At 39.9% G+C, this 16,237-nt stretch overlaps 1 long non-coding RNA gene across 2 annotated transcripts; it reads left to right on the top strand.

Annotated features, from left to right (window-relative positions):
* The first annotated feature begins 1,471 nt into the window (after window positions 1-1,471).
* On the top strand, window positions 1,472-12,932 carry LOC121875053. Of its 2 annotated transcripts, none has more exons than XR_006090545.1 (3): window positions 1,472-1,605; window positions 8,872-9,070; window positions 12,706-12,932. It is a non-coding gene; the product is annotated as an uncharacterized LOC121875053 (long non-coding RNA). The 2 variants fall into 2 exon arrangements; XR_006090544.1 differs by having other exon boundaries at window positions 1,479-1,605; window positions 8,872-9,008.
* The last annotated feature ends 3,305 nt before the right edge of the window (window positions 12,933-16,237 follow it).

The following is a 16,237-nucleotide window of genomic DNA, read 5'->3' as shown; positions in this document are numbered from 1 at the left end:
GGTTCCTCACGACACCTTCATATTAAACCGTTTTCCTCCACCCGTTTACATTTTTATCCCGTCGTCACTTCCCCGCAATATTTATCCGGCCGCCTGCACAACATTTCCCATCACTCCGTCAAAAAGGAAAGCGACAATTTCCCTCGAGGCGAAAATTGGCCCGTTCAGAGAAAACCAATTACAGGTCGGAACACCTCGGGGCGGTGGTGCCTCCGGGCGGTGCTGATGGCGGTGGGGGTGGTGCCTCCTGGTGGTAGTGGTGGTGGTGGTGGTGGTGGTGGTGGTGGTGGTGGTAGGGGTGATGGCAGTGGTGGTGGGGGTGGTGGTGGTGCCTCCTGGCGCTGGTGGTGGTGGTGGTAGTGGTGGTGGTTATAGCCAGGGAAGAAGGTGGTTGAAGGGGGTAGGGGGTGATGGGGCTTGAGTAGGAAGTAGATACAGCCAGGCGAGGAGGCTAAGGTCACAGGGAAGGAACTTTGGTTACCAACTACTTGAGCAAATTTACTGATCAGATTGGAATACAATTTTACTTAATCTCAGTAGTTCAATCAGGAATTGGCAGAAATCATGCCAATATTGTTCACTGCCACACAGGACAGAGGTTCATATACAACTAGAGATAATAAAGTTAAACATATTCATAATACAAGTTAAAGATAGGTGTGGAGAAGCGAGTTTGGGATGAATTGTCACTGAAGATATATAATTCATGATATACTGAGTAATGGGCGAGATGGTGTGCAGTCTTTGACAGTATAACATTAATAACTAATGTTCAAGAGTTTGCGTTACAGGTTTATCACAAAATTTACATGCTGAGCCTCTCTAACTTGGCAAATGTGCATGTATCCTAGTCAATTCTGGCCACGACTACATCACATTATCTGATTCTGTTCTTGTGCTGGCCATACCGGTACCTTTTGTCACATAATATTGTCATACTTGTAATTGATACAACTGCTTTGATGAGTGCCAGTAGGTATTGTCATGTTTATGGGTGTTTTCAAATCGCTTTACCCTCTCCCTTTCTTTGAGGAGTACAGGGTCATATGTCCACTCCCATTCCTACTTGACTTTATCCAGGCAGAATAATATGTGGTAATGACAGTAACAAGATCACAATAAAATTCATCCACTGACTCAGGTGTATGTCCAGTGTACCCCCCTTTGTTGTAGACTTTAAGCGCATGTTAAAGTTATCTGGGATGTTAACTCGAGCCTAGGATGGGGTTCATAGTTTTGGTGGTCTGAGAAGAGCTTAATCTTGACATTACCGTGTACGAGGTGATGAGGAAACAGTATAGGCAACAGTAACAGTGAATACATAAGGACATGAGAGAGACAGAAGGAAGGGGAAGGTACAAAGTTGATATCTGATAGTTATGAAAGTAAAGTAGAGAAGGTGGAGGGAGGGACGTGTGTGTTTGTATGTGTGTGATGAGAACCCCTGGCCTCCTTACCTCCTCGTGACTGATACGACAGCAGAGAGGAGTTGAGTTAGTTTGTAAACACCGAGACGGCGGGGGGAGGGGCAGGCCGCTCGAGCTCTCTCTGCTTCAGGACGGTGCATCAGTCAGTACAGGTGCTCTCTGATTTGGAAACTCGAGGGTAAGCTAGTGAGTTGTTTACTTTTCAGAAAAAAAAATTATGGCTACCAACATTACCGCTCGGGTTACCTCTTGGATTTCCTTTCCCCACAAGCACTAACACTGAACGATGTTGTAGGGTCCCTCATGATCTTATTTGTCCTAAACAAATCCAAACGCATCAAACATTTTGTCTCGGCGCTTACTGTCAAAAAACTACTAATGCAAAGAAATAAATCCCAGCGACCAGAACACCTTCCCATAACAGTACAGACCTTCCCAAATCCATGATAAACTAGATACCCTGTGTTACTTTCCTGTATATTACTACAGGGCAACATAATGCTTGTCCCACATACTACTATAGGCCTACATAGTGCTAGTCCCATATACTACTAGCCCCACATAGTGCTTGGCCCCACATACTAATAGCCCCACATAGTGCTAGTCCCACATATTACTATAGGCCCACATAATGCTAGCCCCATATACTATTAGCCTCACATAGTGTTTGGCCCCACATACTAATAGCCCCACATAGTGCTAGTCCCACATATTACTATAGGCCCACATAATGCTAGCCCCATATACTACTAGCCCCATATAGGGCCTGGCCCCACATACTAATAACTCTCACATAGTGCTTGGCCCCACATACTAAAACCCGCATAGTGCTTGGCTCACATGCTGCTGCCTCACATACTACTAGCCACATATACTAGCTCCCCTCTGAACTGAATTAAATTGTCTAGCGGCTCCATAGAGAAGGAGCTAGTGATGAGTCTACCAATCCCACGACCTGACAAAAATTCCTCGGTCACAGAAATAAATTCGACAAAAATACTCAAGAATTACGTTGGCTGATTCCTCTCTTCTTCTCTCGTGTTTCCTCGTGTGTTGTGTGGTATATAATTCTACGTATTTTTAGCATTGAAACTTAAGCACTGTTGTAATTAATGTGAATGTCTTGCGCCTATTTAAGTAATTACTTGAAATATTGAGTAATAATAGTTTTATTTACTATTTTGTTGCTATTTTGTTGATAATGTCTAAATAGCTGATAATATACTAGTACTAATATAATGTTATCTATTAATTTACTAGCATGAATTTGGATAATTTAATGTATTGTAAAATTAGTAGCATCAACATTAATTTACTAATATAAATACTAATAATTTATCTAACTAACAATTTAGCTTATAACACTAATAATATCAAATAAGTTAAACCAATTTTAATAACTTCTAAATAGCAAAAAGTTACTATCATTAATACTAATAATTCCCATGTGACTATCAACTTAAACTCAATACCAATTATTTCCTGGTTACTAATAAAAGTGTGATTTTCTTTTGCAGTTGAGGGGAATCAGTGTTGAATAATTTGTGTGATTTTTCCCACCGGCAATCAGCTTTCCAAACAATATAACTTTTATTTTTTGGATTCATCTCGTCCTGCTCTATGGCCTCTGACAACAATACAATAATATTCCTTTTTTATTACGGCGAGTTAATAAGGATTTTTTTTAGGACTAATAGAGTAAAAATTTTAACCCACTCGGAAGTGTAAACACAGAGAGAGAGAGAGAGAGAGAGAGGTCAAAGGATAATCGCCCGATATCGTTTCATTTATAGTACTAGGTGAGGTGAGGTTAGGTTAGGGTGGTAAATAACAATAATAACAACAACAACAACATTAACAATAATAATAACAACAATAACTATAACAACGACAACAACACTAACTCTTCAAAAATATCAAGCAAAGCGGAAAGCAATGACATAAATCTCAACAAGAAACAACAGCAGCAGGAGGAGGAAGAACAGCGAGAGGAGAAGCAAAAGGTCGAGAAGCAGGATGAACTACGGGAAGACCAGCGAGAGGAAGAACAACAGAAAGAACAGCAGAGTATTGTATGGAACATCATAACGATAACAGTAAGAACAGCAACCACTAACTACAACAACAACACAACCACCCACAACAACAACAACCACCAAAATCACCAACAATAACACCACTACCACCAACCACGACCACCCATACCACCACCACCACCAACAACAACAACAACACCAGCCACCACCCACACCAACACAACCACCACCACCACCACCAACCACACCATCACAGGGTATGGAACCAAAAGGGTGTGGCTCACTAGCAAACTATCAAAATGTTTAACAAGAGGAGGAACTACGATACGACCTGATAGCATTTAATGAAGGGGAAGGTTGGGAGAGGTTGAAGCGATCTATACACTATACTACTAAATTATTTGTATATACATAGGTGTCTATGTGTATCGCTTAGTGATGTTAGTGAAATGTAAAAAAATTTGATGTGATTTTGAATGACGTGGGTATAATGAAGTAAAGTTGAATAATGAAGAATTAGAGTTACATTGATGTTATATTCACCGTAGGATAATAATTCATTGTGATTTTAGGATATATAATGAATAGATATGATAAGTTAACTCATTGTAATTACCTTAAGAGGATGTTTATTGTAAAGATCAGTATGGAGATGTCTTTGGTGTTCATTTTTTTAGTGGTGATAATGTAATGAGTGTTCTTTTAAATGAATAATAACAACAGAAATGAGAAAATGAATAATAGTATATTGTGATTGGGGATGGACCTCGAGTTGTAGTGATCGCAGTTAGAAAAAAAGTAAAGATCTGGCCAATTTTTAACTAGTGACAAGACGCCTAGTGACAAGAGTACGCTTCGAGGTAACACTCCACTTATACACTGCACACCACTCCACTCCACTCCACACCACTCCACACCGTTTCCCCTCCACACACCTGCTGTCCACTATCCCTACTCAACTGCCCATAGCTACACCTGCCTTTCAGACCAATCATTCTGCTGCCTCAACACACACACACACACACACACACACACACATACACAAAATCCACAACACTTTCTCACAATTTACTCTTCGTATAATATTAAATCATCAAGGTTTTAAATTTTCCTCCAAAAATTCCCCTACAAATAAATTATAGGTACAAGGTATATAATCACACTCCTCTCTACTCTGAAAGACTAAGCAGTACTTCCCTCTCTACTATGAAAGACTAAGCATGCAGTACTTCCCTCCCTACTCTGAAAGATTAAGCATGCAGTACTTCCCTCTCTACTCTGAAAGCTTCTCTACTGAGCATCTCTACCATATACTTATTACCTCTATTGACATAAGTCTTTTATCCGCTATAGAAGGTTACTCAAGGAACTGTCGGGCTTTTCCTGGAACACCTTCAATATATTCGCTGGTTGTGAGTGAGGGTGAACGGGTGCGCCAGGAAGTTTTTTTTGGGGATATTGCAGTCAAGGTTTGTATAGTATCGTAGTGTGGTTTATTTCCCTTATCATCCATTCCCCTTATCACCCTTTTACCAGACCCCCTCCCCTCCCCTTACCACCCACTCCATCCCACCCATCCCCTTCCCACCCATCCCCTTCCCACCCATCCCCTTCCCACCCATCCCCTTTCCACCCATCCCCTTCCCACCCACTCCATCTCCTATTCCATCCCCTCTAACCTCTCACTGTGTTTCACTTTCTATTCCCCCTTATTCCTCTCCACGTCCCCTCATCGTGCATATTTCCCTCTCCCCTCACCTAGTGCATTCCTGAGTGGGTTATTCTCTCCTCACTACCACTCATGCCATTATCTACTCATTCCCTCTCACTAATTCCCTCTCACTATTTACACTCAATTTCTCTACTTTCATTTCCTATCTTTATTATCACTAACTTTTTTTCACTTTCTCTCTGTCTATTTCCTTTTTATCACGTTTATTTAATTCTCACTATACGTACATTTACTCTTCTAACGTCCATTCACTCTTACCAGCAACTTTTTCTTAACATTATTTTTTCCCTCTTCACCATCACCTAACTTTCACAAATCACTTTCCCTCACCACCAACTCTCCTTATTTACTTTTCCGACTTCCTGCAATCAACTATTTTATCTTATTTCACCTCTCTCTCTCTCTCTCTCTCTCTCTCTCTCCATACGCCTCAGCCACCAGACCCATAAACCGTTCACATTACACTGGTTACCATGGCACCGATGCTGTGAACGTCACTCATTTCACACTGGAGCAAACAGATGACGTGGGATATTTTAGTGTGTAATAATGACGTCACAGGTTTTATTGTGGAGCTATGGACAGGTTACTAAGGCGTGATTGACCACTAGATAGGATATTAAGGCGTGATTGACCAGTAGACAGGTTATTATGGCGTATTCTACTGGTATGGTCATTGTTTTTTTAACCTAACCTAACCTAACCTAACCTAACTGGGGCTTTAAGAATACGACTCGATGTTCAGCATAAAATAGGGTAAAAAATGTCGCTGAAATTGGTCTGAGACTTTACCGTCGCTGGGGGCGTTGTCTCATAACCAATTAGGAGATAAGGAGCTATATCTATGTGTGAGCCTTTGTGAATCGAGACGCTAGATTGAAGATTGCTTGGGGGGGGAGCAGGGAGAAGGGAGAGGGGAGGGAGGGGAGGGAGGGAGGAGGGGGTAGGGGACAATTGAAAAGGGAGGAAAAGGGCAATAAGGTGAGAGAGGGAGGGAGGGAAGCAGTAAGGAGGGGGGGAGAGACAATAAAGAGGGGAGGGAGACAGTAAGGAGGGGGAGGAAGACAGTAAATGGAGGGGGGTAGACCATAAAGAAGGGGGGAGTAGACCATATTCATCAGTCACATACACTACTACAGCCATCGGTCTCTCGGTCGTTAATTACTTCCTTGAATCCCTGACATGACCTTAACTCGTGTGTGTGTGTGTGTGTGTGTGTGTGTGTGTGTGTGTGTGTGTGTGTGTGTGTGTGTGTGTGTACGTGATAGCAACTCTTGTTCATAACCAGACTCAAAAACGATTTAACTTTTCAATCCGGTGTAAAAAAAAAATCACTACTCTTCCTCTTTAGTTATCGGGTACATTTTTTTTTTTATAATGCAAATATATTTCTCACGCATAAAAAAAAGACCTTGTTTACATTCTGATTATTTCCTCACAGTCATAAATTATTCCCCAGGAGACAGTGTTAACGGGTGTTTTATTTCCAAAAGCAGAGCCTTATCATATCTAACATGTTAAGTCTACTTGTTTTGTTTTACCTTGGGCACCTTGAGAGAAGACAGGTTGTGTTGTTACTAATTAATAAGACATACCTTTTCAATGATTTTTTTTTAGGAAAACATAACGTTGTATTTTATGTCTTTTCTCATGTAGCCATTAGACACTATTCTTAACCCCTTGACTATGATGACTTAATCCCCTGAGTATCATATCATCATACACTAATAGGTCATCGTATTGACAGGGTTAAAACCGTACTCAAGGGGTTGATATATCTTAGTTAATGGGCTAATTCACTATTTACGGAAAATTTGCATTGTATTCAAGGAATTCAAAGATATAAGTAATGTAATCATGTATCTCTAGAGGCGAACAACACGGCATTTCATCAGACTCATGACTAGTGTTCATCATCTTAACTACATATCTTAATTATATATCTTACTTATATATCTACTCTTTATTAGCTCCATTAATATTATCTACGTTAAGAATTTCATTTTTTCCTTGCCGTTTAATATTTATTCATTACTTTACATTATATTTTACCCTCGTGTGCTAGCCAGATAAGACTACAGGCCCTGGTACCCACCCGATGTAGAGTGCATAGAAATCCAACCAAACTGAAGAGGAAGCACGTCCCTCGCCCCCCCCCCACCCCACCCCCCCCCACCCTTCAACACGTCGTATAGGTAGGTGGGAGGGTGAGTCCAGGCTATAACAATGTCACTATCAGCGTCCAGGCCATCACTCCGTCACTATCAGGGTTGACAGGGGTGGGTGTGCATGATGGGTCGACCTCCGAGTTATCTGAAAGGAGCCATTACTCGTATCTGGAATGTCCGCTACTCAACATGACAGCGGTTCATTTACCAATTGCTTCCTCAGCAGAACTCCGCCACGTTGCTAACCTATACCTACCTACCTGAATGCCGTCTTGCTGTTAATTAAGTATTTCTGTTTAGTGAATGAATATATTAATCCCAAGGTAAAATAAATCAATATGTAGTAATCTGATAAAATATTTGTTATAACCTCTAATATAATAATAGGTGTGAATGTTGCTTTATATATTACATAAAACATATAAAAAAAACATTATCTAATAGTAAGATAAATATGGTTAAACACACGATAAGTCAAACACGAACAAGATCCTCAAGAACGATGCCAAATATTGCAAAAATAATGTCCAAGGATTTTTACCCGTGTATATTCAAGTCATTATTACTTACCTGTCCTACACAGTTACCAGATCTGCAGGAGAGCCTCAGGTAACACATCTTATCTCTGATCAATTCAAAGATGCTGCAGAAGATAAGATGTATAAATTTCTTCTTCCTGTCCTCCTTCCTGTCCTTCTTCCTGTCCTTCTTCCTGTCCTTCTTCCTGTCCTCCTTCCTGTCCTTCTTCCTGTCCTTCTTCCTGTCCTTCTTCCTGTCCTTCTTCCTGTCCTTCTTCCTGCCCTTCTTCCTGTCCTTCTTCCTGTCCTTCTTCCTGTCCTTCTTCCTGTCCTCCTTCTTGTCCTTCTTCCTGTCCTTCTTCCCTGTCCTTCTTCCTGTCCTTCTTCCTGTCCTTCTTCCTGTCCTTCTCCTGTCCTCCTTCCTGTCCTTCTTCCTGTCCTCCTTCCTGTCCTTCTTCCTGTCCTTCTTCCTGTCCTTCTTCCTGTCCTTCTTCCTGTCCTTCTTCCTGTCCTTCTTCCTGTCCTTCTTCCTGTCCTTCTTCCTGTCCTTCTTCCTGTCCTCCTTCCTGTCCTTCTTCCTGTCCTTCTTCCTGTCCTTCTTCCTGTCCTTCTTCCTGTCCTTCTTCCTGTCCTTCTTCCTGTCCTTCTTCCTGTCCTTCTTCCTGCCCTTCTTCCTGTCCTTATTCTTACATTAAGTTATTAGTTTTAGTTTTGTTAGTCGGTGAATTTGTCTATTTGTCTAGTCGATTATATTTGTCTATCTTTTTGTCAGTTTTCTTTCTGTTTCTGTCTGTGATTATCTATTTTGTCTGGCTGGCTTTCACTGTCTGTCGGTCTGCCTGTCTGTCTGTTTCTATTCCTGTCTATTGGTTTTCTCTCTGTCTATTTCTGTCTCTCACTATCTCCCTCCAATCCCACCTCCACCTCCTCCTCCTCCTTACCAACTACTCCGTCTCTACTTAACTCCCCCGTTCTCTATCATCCTCACAGCTATAAAAAGAATGAATATTTATCGCCACAAACGAGAGAGAAGAAGAAGAAGAAGAAGAAAGAACAACGGAGTAAATATAGCGAGGGAACGGCGAGCAAGACAAGGAGTTTACCACCAGCTTACCTATGACCCAAAGGTAGAGCGGAAAATGTGAAGTGTTTGCCCCATGCTCGTGTGTTTTCTACTAGACTTATTATTGTGAGTGCGAACTTTATCACACCCAGAGTATGATTCTTAGATGTGAGAGTTAGTCTGAGCTAGATGGTAAATCTTTTCTTGAACTTGGAAATATTTCAATGATTTTTTTTTTTGGTGTGGTGTGGTGTGGTGTGTGGTGTGGTGTGGTGTGGTGTGGTGTGTGTGTGTGTGTGTGTGTGTGTGTGTGGTGTGCTGTGGTGTGTATGTGTTTGTGTATGTGTGTGGGTGTGGTGTGCTGTGGTGTGTGATGTGGTGTGGTGTGGTGTGTGTGTGCGTGTGTGCGTGTGCGTGTGTGTGTCCAGGTTATTATATAGCCATCCACACGGAGATATAGAGGGAGAAACAAAGTCTAGATCAGGTTAATTACAGGTAAAGACACCAGGTAACCTTAATACTTAAATATACCCTCTGCTAAAATGACTCAAGATTCGATAGCCTTTGATATTTTTTGTCTTAACAATGAAGTCACACTCATAAGTCACACTCATAAGTCACACTCATATGTCACACTCATAAGTCACACTCATAAGTCACTCTCATAAGTCACTCTCACATGTCACACTCATAAGTCACACTCATAAGTCACTCTCATAAGTCACTCTCACATGTCACACTCATAAGTCACTCTCACATATCACACTCATAAGTCACACTCATAAGTCACACTCATAAATCACTCTCATAAGTCACTCTCATAAGTCACACTCATAAGTCACTCTCATAAGTCACTCTCACATGTCACACTCATCGTCCACACTCTAAGTCACTCTCATAAGTCACTCACATGTCACACTCATAAGTCACCTCATAAGTCACACTCACCAGTCACACTCATATGTCCACACTCATAAGTCACACTCATATGTCACACTCATAAGTCACCTCCTCAGTCACTCTCATAGTCACGCTCATAAAGTCCTCCTCATAAGTCACTCACACATGTCACACTCATAAAAGCACACTCATAAGTCACACTCCTTAGAGTCACACTCATAAGTCCTCTCTGAAGTCACTCTCATAAGTCACACTCTGGAGTCACTCATAAGTCACTCATGTCACACTCATAAGTCACACTCCTCAAGTCACTCTCATAGAGTCACTCACATGTCTCACACTCATAAGTCACACTCATAGGAGTCACACTCATAAGTCCACACTCATATGTCTCATAAGTCACACATATGTCACACTCATAAGTCCTGCTCATAAGTCACTCTCATAAGTCACTCACCATGTCACACTCATAAGCCACACTCATAAGTCACACTCATAAGTCACACTCATATGTCACACTCATATGTCACACTCATAAGTCACACTCATAAGTCACACTCATATGTCACCTCATATGTCACACTCATAAGTCCCACACTCATAAGTCACACTCATAAGTCACTCATAAGTCACACTCATATGTCACACTCATAGAGTCACTCATAGTCACACTCATATGTCACACTCTGCCAAGTCACACTCTATAAGTCACACTCATATGTCACACTCATAAGTCACTCATAAGTCACACTCATAAGTCACACTCATATGTCACACTCATAAGTCACACTCATAAGTCACACTCATATGTCACACTCATAAGTCACACTCATAAGTCACACTCATAAGTCACACTCATATGTCACACTCATAAGTCACACTCATAAGTCACACTCATATGTCACACTCATATGTCACACTCATAAGTCACACTCATAAGTCACACTCATATGTCACACTCATAAGTCACACTCATAAGTCACACTCATACGTCACACTCATAAGTCACTCCTCTCCTCACCAAATCCACGCTAATTCTCTACCTCCTCTTCCCCTCCTGAGTGTTCTCTAGCACACGGCATTTTACTAACAAATTATACGACAATTTTACTATTATATAACCGTATTAACAATGGAGCTAAAGCCAACGTTTTAATCGCTAATATACGGTCCATTTGTTAAGGTATTATGCTTTACTGAAAATACATTACAGTCAAGCGGGGGGGAAAAAATATTGTTTAAAATGTTGTTGTGTTTGTGGAACTACGACTGTGTACATGAGTCTCCCATGGGACTGATGAAACCCCGTGCTTACTGCTTTGATTTTTGTAGCTGAACACTAGCAGTAAGTTGTTCCTAGTGTATTTGGTATATTAATGTAACTATTATTATTGATATTATTATTATTATTATTTTATTATTATTATTTTTTTTTTATTATTATTATTATTATTATCTTTTTTTTCACTCTTATCAAACTTATAACCATAATTTTTGGGGGTAAGAAGGAGTTAAACACCCATTACCTCAACTAAATTAAGCATTGTGGTGAGTATGTGTAAGGGTCATGCTACCAAACGTCACATTTAAGCTGACTGTAACAAGAAATATAATGAGTTTGTGTTAAAGCTGCCTAATGACACACTTAAGCTGATAGCAAGAATAATTATAGTGTGTCGGGGTAACTGAGCTTACTGCCGTCACACTTAGCTTATGTTATAGTGTAAGTATGGGGGAGAGAAGGCGTCACACTACCTAACGTCACACTTAACCTGTGTTGTAGTGTGTGTATAGAGTAAGGAAGGGAAGGTAACAACTAACAGATATCAGACTTGGCATGACTCTGTGTGTGTGTGTGTGTGTGTTCGGACTTGTCACGCTACAGTGTCCCTACTTTACGCACGTCTAAACACCGCACGGGAAGAAAGGAAAATCAACAGAAATAATAAAAAGAAAAACTCTTGAAACACCGACTTATTTCAGTGTACAGTTACCATAACCTGACCACTTACCTTCATTAGATAGAGTACTGAGGCGTGTAGTGTTGTCTCATTATTTGTGCCTAAAAACAGATAGATTATTATACGAGGTTATATTATTATTGTTAAAACTTCCTTGCGTTCGGGTAGGTTTGGTTAGGTTAGGTTAGGATTGGGGTGAGTTGCGTTTGTTTAGTTATAATTAAAGACGTCAATGGTTCCGATAACCTATCCTAACCAAACTTTATTCCCGTCTAAGTCTCTTTTTAACTTACACGTTTTATCGATCATCTAAGCCATTATATTTATTTCTTCAACCGGAAACTGATACGCCCTTTCCAACACGTAAATTACCAACACGAAGGTCAATTTGTTAGGTTAGGTTACGTTAGGTTAGGTTGAAAGTGATCAGGCTAGTTTGTTCCATGTACTAGGCAGTGAAGAGGGTCAGGCTAGTTTGTTCCATGTACTAGGCGTTGAAGAGGGTCAGGCTAGTTTGTTCCATGTACTAGGCGTTGAAGAGGGTCAGGCTAGTTTGTTCCAAGTACTAGGCAGTGAAGAGGGTCAGGCTAGTTTGTTCCAAGTACTAGGCGTTGAAGAGGGTCAGGCTAGTTAGTTCCACACGCTCACTACCTAAACATAACACCTCATAACCCAACGTATTATAAAGAAAGGAATGTAACCCAATGTAATTTTACCTTTTTTCAATCAACCTGACCAAATTAAATCTAACTAAACTAATCCTAAGCTAACCTAACAAAATCTACTCTAGACTAACTTAACCTAATCTAAACTAACCAATTAGAATATAAACTGGACTTACAAAAATTTAACCTCAGCTGTTAGTACTATTTTTAACCATAACTTAAATATTTTCTGAAGGAGTTACGTTAGAGGAACTGGCTGGTGGGGTGGTCGTGGCGTTTACACCTGACCAGCCAAGGAGCTAAGGACCCACCAGGAGCTCCACACTTTCTCAACGACAAGAAGAAAACTGTCTTGTGTGGTTTAGGATTCAAGGTTTCCTCCCTACTCGCACCCTGCCTCCCTCCCTGCTAGCTCCCTACCTCCCTTCCTTCTTACCCGCACCCTGCCTCCCTCCCTCTCTCCCTCCCTCCAACTTACGGTGTCTCAGGCAGGGAGGCAGGGTGCGACAGGGAGGCAGGGACATTTTTCTGGGACACCCTATATAATATATCACGGTATCCAATCTGCTAAGAGTGTATGGGATAAGTTAGTTGGTTTTCATATTAAATAAGACTGAAAATTTTACCCAGAAAAATGAGAGGGGAGTGGAATTAATTACATATTCATTCATTAACCCCTTGAGTACGATATGTTAGCCCCTTGAGTAAAATGTCTAAAGCCCTTGAGTACGATGTCTTAAATCCTTGAGTACGATGTCTTAAGCCCTTGAGTACGATGTCTTAAACCCTTGAGTACGATGTCTTAAACCCTTGAGTAAAATGTCTAAAGCCCTTGAGTACGATGTCTTAAACCCTTGAGTACGATGTCTTAAACCCTTGAGTACGATGTCTTAAGCCCTTGAGTACGATGTCTTAAACCCTTGAGTACGATGTCTTAAACCCTTGAGTACGATGTCTTAAGCCCTTGAGTACGATGTCTTAAACCCTTGAGTACGATGTCTTAAACCCTTGAGTACGATGTCTTAAACCCTTGAGTAAAATGTCTAAAGCCCTTGAGTACGATTTTTTAAGTCTTTACGTAAGTCCATCCTCAAAGGGTTAATAAAAATGAGTACCAAGTGTAAGTGTATCCCCTATAGCAGCAGCAGCAACTCATAAACCTTAGTATTTATTCTTTATCATTTATCAATCATCGCTCCAACACGATACACATGAGTGATAAACAGATCAACAGATTCTTACACTTATGATACACTCCCATGTCAAGAACTGTCAAATCATTACAAATTATGTGTAGGTGTTTTTAAAGGTAGAATGTGATTACTTTAGTTGTCTCCTTCAAGAACAAGAAGTAAACAGGCAAACGTCTAACAGTTCAGAGGTAATTTTAATATTTCCAGATGGTGACTTTTCCGAAACAATTTTTGTATATGGAAAATGTACATGTGTGTGTGTGTGTGTGTGTGTGTGTGTGTGTGTGTGTGTGTGTGTGTGTGTGACCAACGTGTAGAATATGTATGTTTTTATGTAAATTTGTGCAAACTGAGTGTGTGTGTTAATGCGTGTGTGTTTGTGTGTATGAACATGTGAAGCGTGTGTGTGTATGTGTGTGTGTGTGTGTGTTGGGGCGTGTCTGGCAAGTCCTCGGCCTGACAAGAAAAGCCATTAGGGTGATAAAGTCAGCCGACACAGCTCTTGGCCTCTTTCATTACTCAAATGGAGCCTCACCGTTCTGCTCGGCTCCCAGAACTTTATCGCCCGGCTGTAAACTTTGCCTCCCGACTTTCGACTAAATTTGAATAAATTTTGTTGTGTGAATATTTTTTTATACCATTCATTAAAAAGTTGAAATCTTACTTGATTATAACTACATTGTTTTGACTTTGATGAAGAATTACCTTTATTTTAACTTTTTGGGTGGAGTAATATTTTGGCGCGACCTTAAACTTTTGATGAAGTTTGGAATATTGAATTTTGTGTTTTGTAGACTGATGAGTGACCATACATAAATATGTATATGTATATGTATATGTATATATATATATATATATATATATATATATATATATATATATATATATATATATATATATATATATATATATATATATATATATATATATATATATATATATATATATATATATATATATTTAACGGCATAATTAAATACCATTTTTTTTAGACAACAATAAACAATTTATTTTATCAGCACATAAGGGATCAGCTCTTGGTGCAGTAGACAAGCATGAAACCAGAGTTAATTATCTTGTTACAAAAAGTGATGACCTCAAACAGGAATCCGTCAAACATTACCTGGAATAAATATTAACCCTGGGGTCAAGCTTTTAATGATTTGCCGGAAGCTGAAGATTATGAATTATGAGTTGTTCCGAGATTAAAATCAAGCATCCCGCATTACGAAAATCTAGACGTGACTTCTAAAATAATTAAAATGTATATCATTAAACCTTCAAGTATTGTATACACCTCAGGCAGTAGTCGTGTCTTAAGCTTCATAGTTAATATTCAAGTAAATATAAATATGTTGCATTAATGTCTATTTAGAAACTATCGTTATATTGTGTATTGTAAGTGACAACATCGCTCTAAACCATCATCCTTAACAAACTGAAGTTATTAGAAGTTACGGGGTTTCTCTCCCTACTTTAAATACACATTACGTTAAAAAGTTTATAATCCTTAGCCCCCAAAAAACTGACAGGAAAGGTATTTTTAATGTCTACACCTGATATTAACTCTGATACTAATGAACTCATTTCTAGCATCAAAACCAAGTATGAAATTGGACTGATGTAGTGTTTAAAAATACATATAAAAAAATGGAACTTTTACACTAGTGGTGCAGGAGTGTGGAGTTGACCGGGAGTGTTTGTATGACGCATGAGACTAAATGTGGACCGGAGTAAAAAACACAAAAAAAAAAAAACACGTATAAAAAAAAAATAATTCTTATCTACTGCGAAATGTACACTACACTACACGATGATTTGTTCAACAGACGATACACCTAATCCTCTGTCGGTTATAGGAGACTCCCAGAAGTACTGTACAAGTACACAATAGTCAGTTAAGGGTTTTAGTTTATTAAAGTGGTAATAACATGTGGTGTCTTTCCTTTCCAGACAGTCCATCATCACCAGTCTGTCTTCAGTTAGTTGCTGGTATATAAACCTAATCTGATTTATTAACTGGTAGTAAGGAGGTAAAAGAAACTCACATGAAGTATTGTAGCTGTGTATTTACGATAGATCTCATGGTTAATTAAGCTCACCTGAGCACTTGTGCATCTACCTGATTATGGCCTCCATCCATCCATCCGTCATTATCCACCCGTCAACAGTCACCCGTCACGGTCATCCGCCATCCGTCATTATCCACCCGTCAACAGTCACCCGTCACGGTCATCCGCCATCCGTCCTTGTTTATTCATAGAAATATCCAGGCTTCTTTCTTCATCAACTAAAGTGAAATACGGATAGAAAGGTAAACACGAAAGAGAGACAGACAGACAGACAGACACATGACCTAAATCTGTAATTACCTCTCATTTGCATTCACAAAAACTGGCATCTCTCTCTCTCTCTCTCTCTCTCTCTCTCTCTCTCTCTCTACCCTTGATATATTCACCACAAATTCTTCACTCCCAAAACACCGCCTCAACTTGTATTGTTCTCACGCTTGGAGACTATTAATCTCACTTCAGCAAGAGACTTAATCAGTCCTGGAGTATTGTGTGTGTACAG

Source organism: Homarus americanus, unplaced genomic scaffold (assembly GCF_018991925.1).
Source record: "Homarus americanus isolate GMGI-L3 unplaced genomic scaffold, GMGI_Hamer_2.0 scaffold60615, whole genome shotgun sequence".
NCBI classification, from domain to species: domain Eukaryota; kingdom Metazoa; phylum Arthropoda; class Malacostraca; order Decapoda; family Nephropidae; genus Homarus; species Homarus americanus.
The sequence above is the reverse complement of the archived record's forward strand: the minus strand, read 5'-3'. Positions and strand labels throughout refer to the sequence as shown.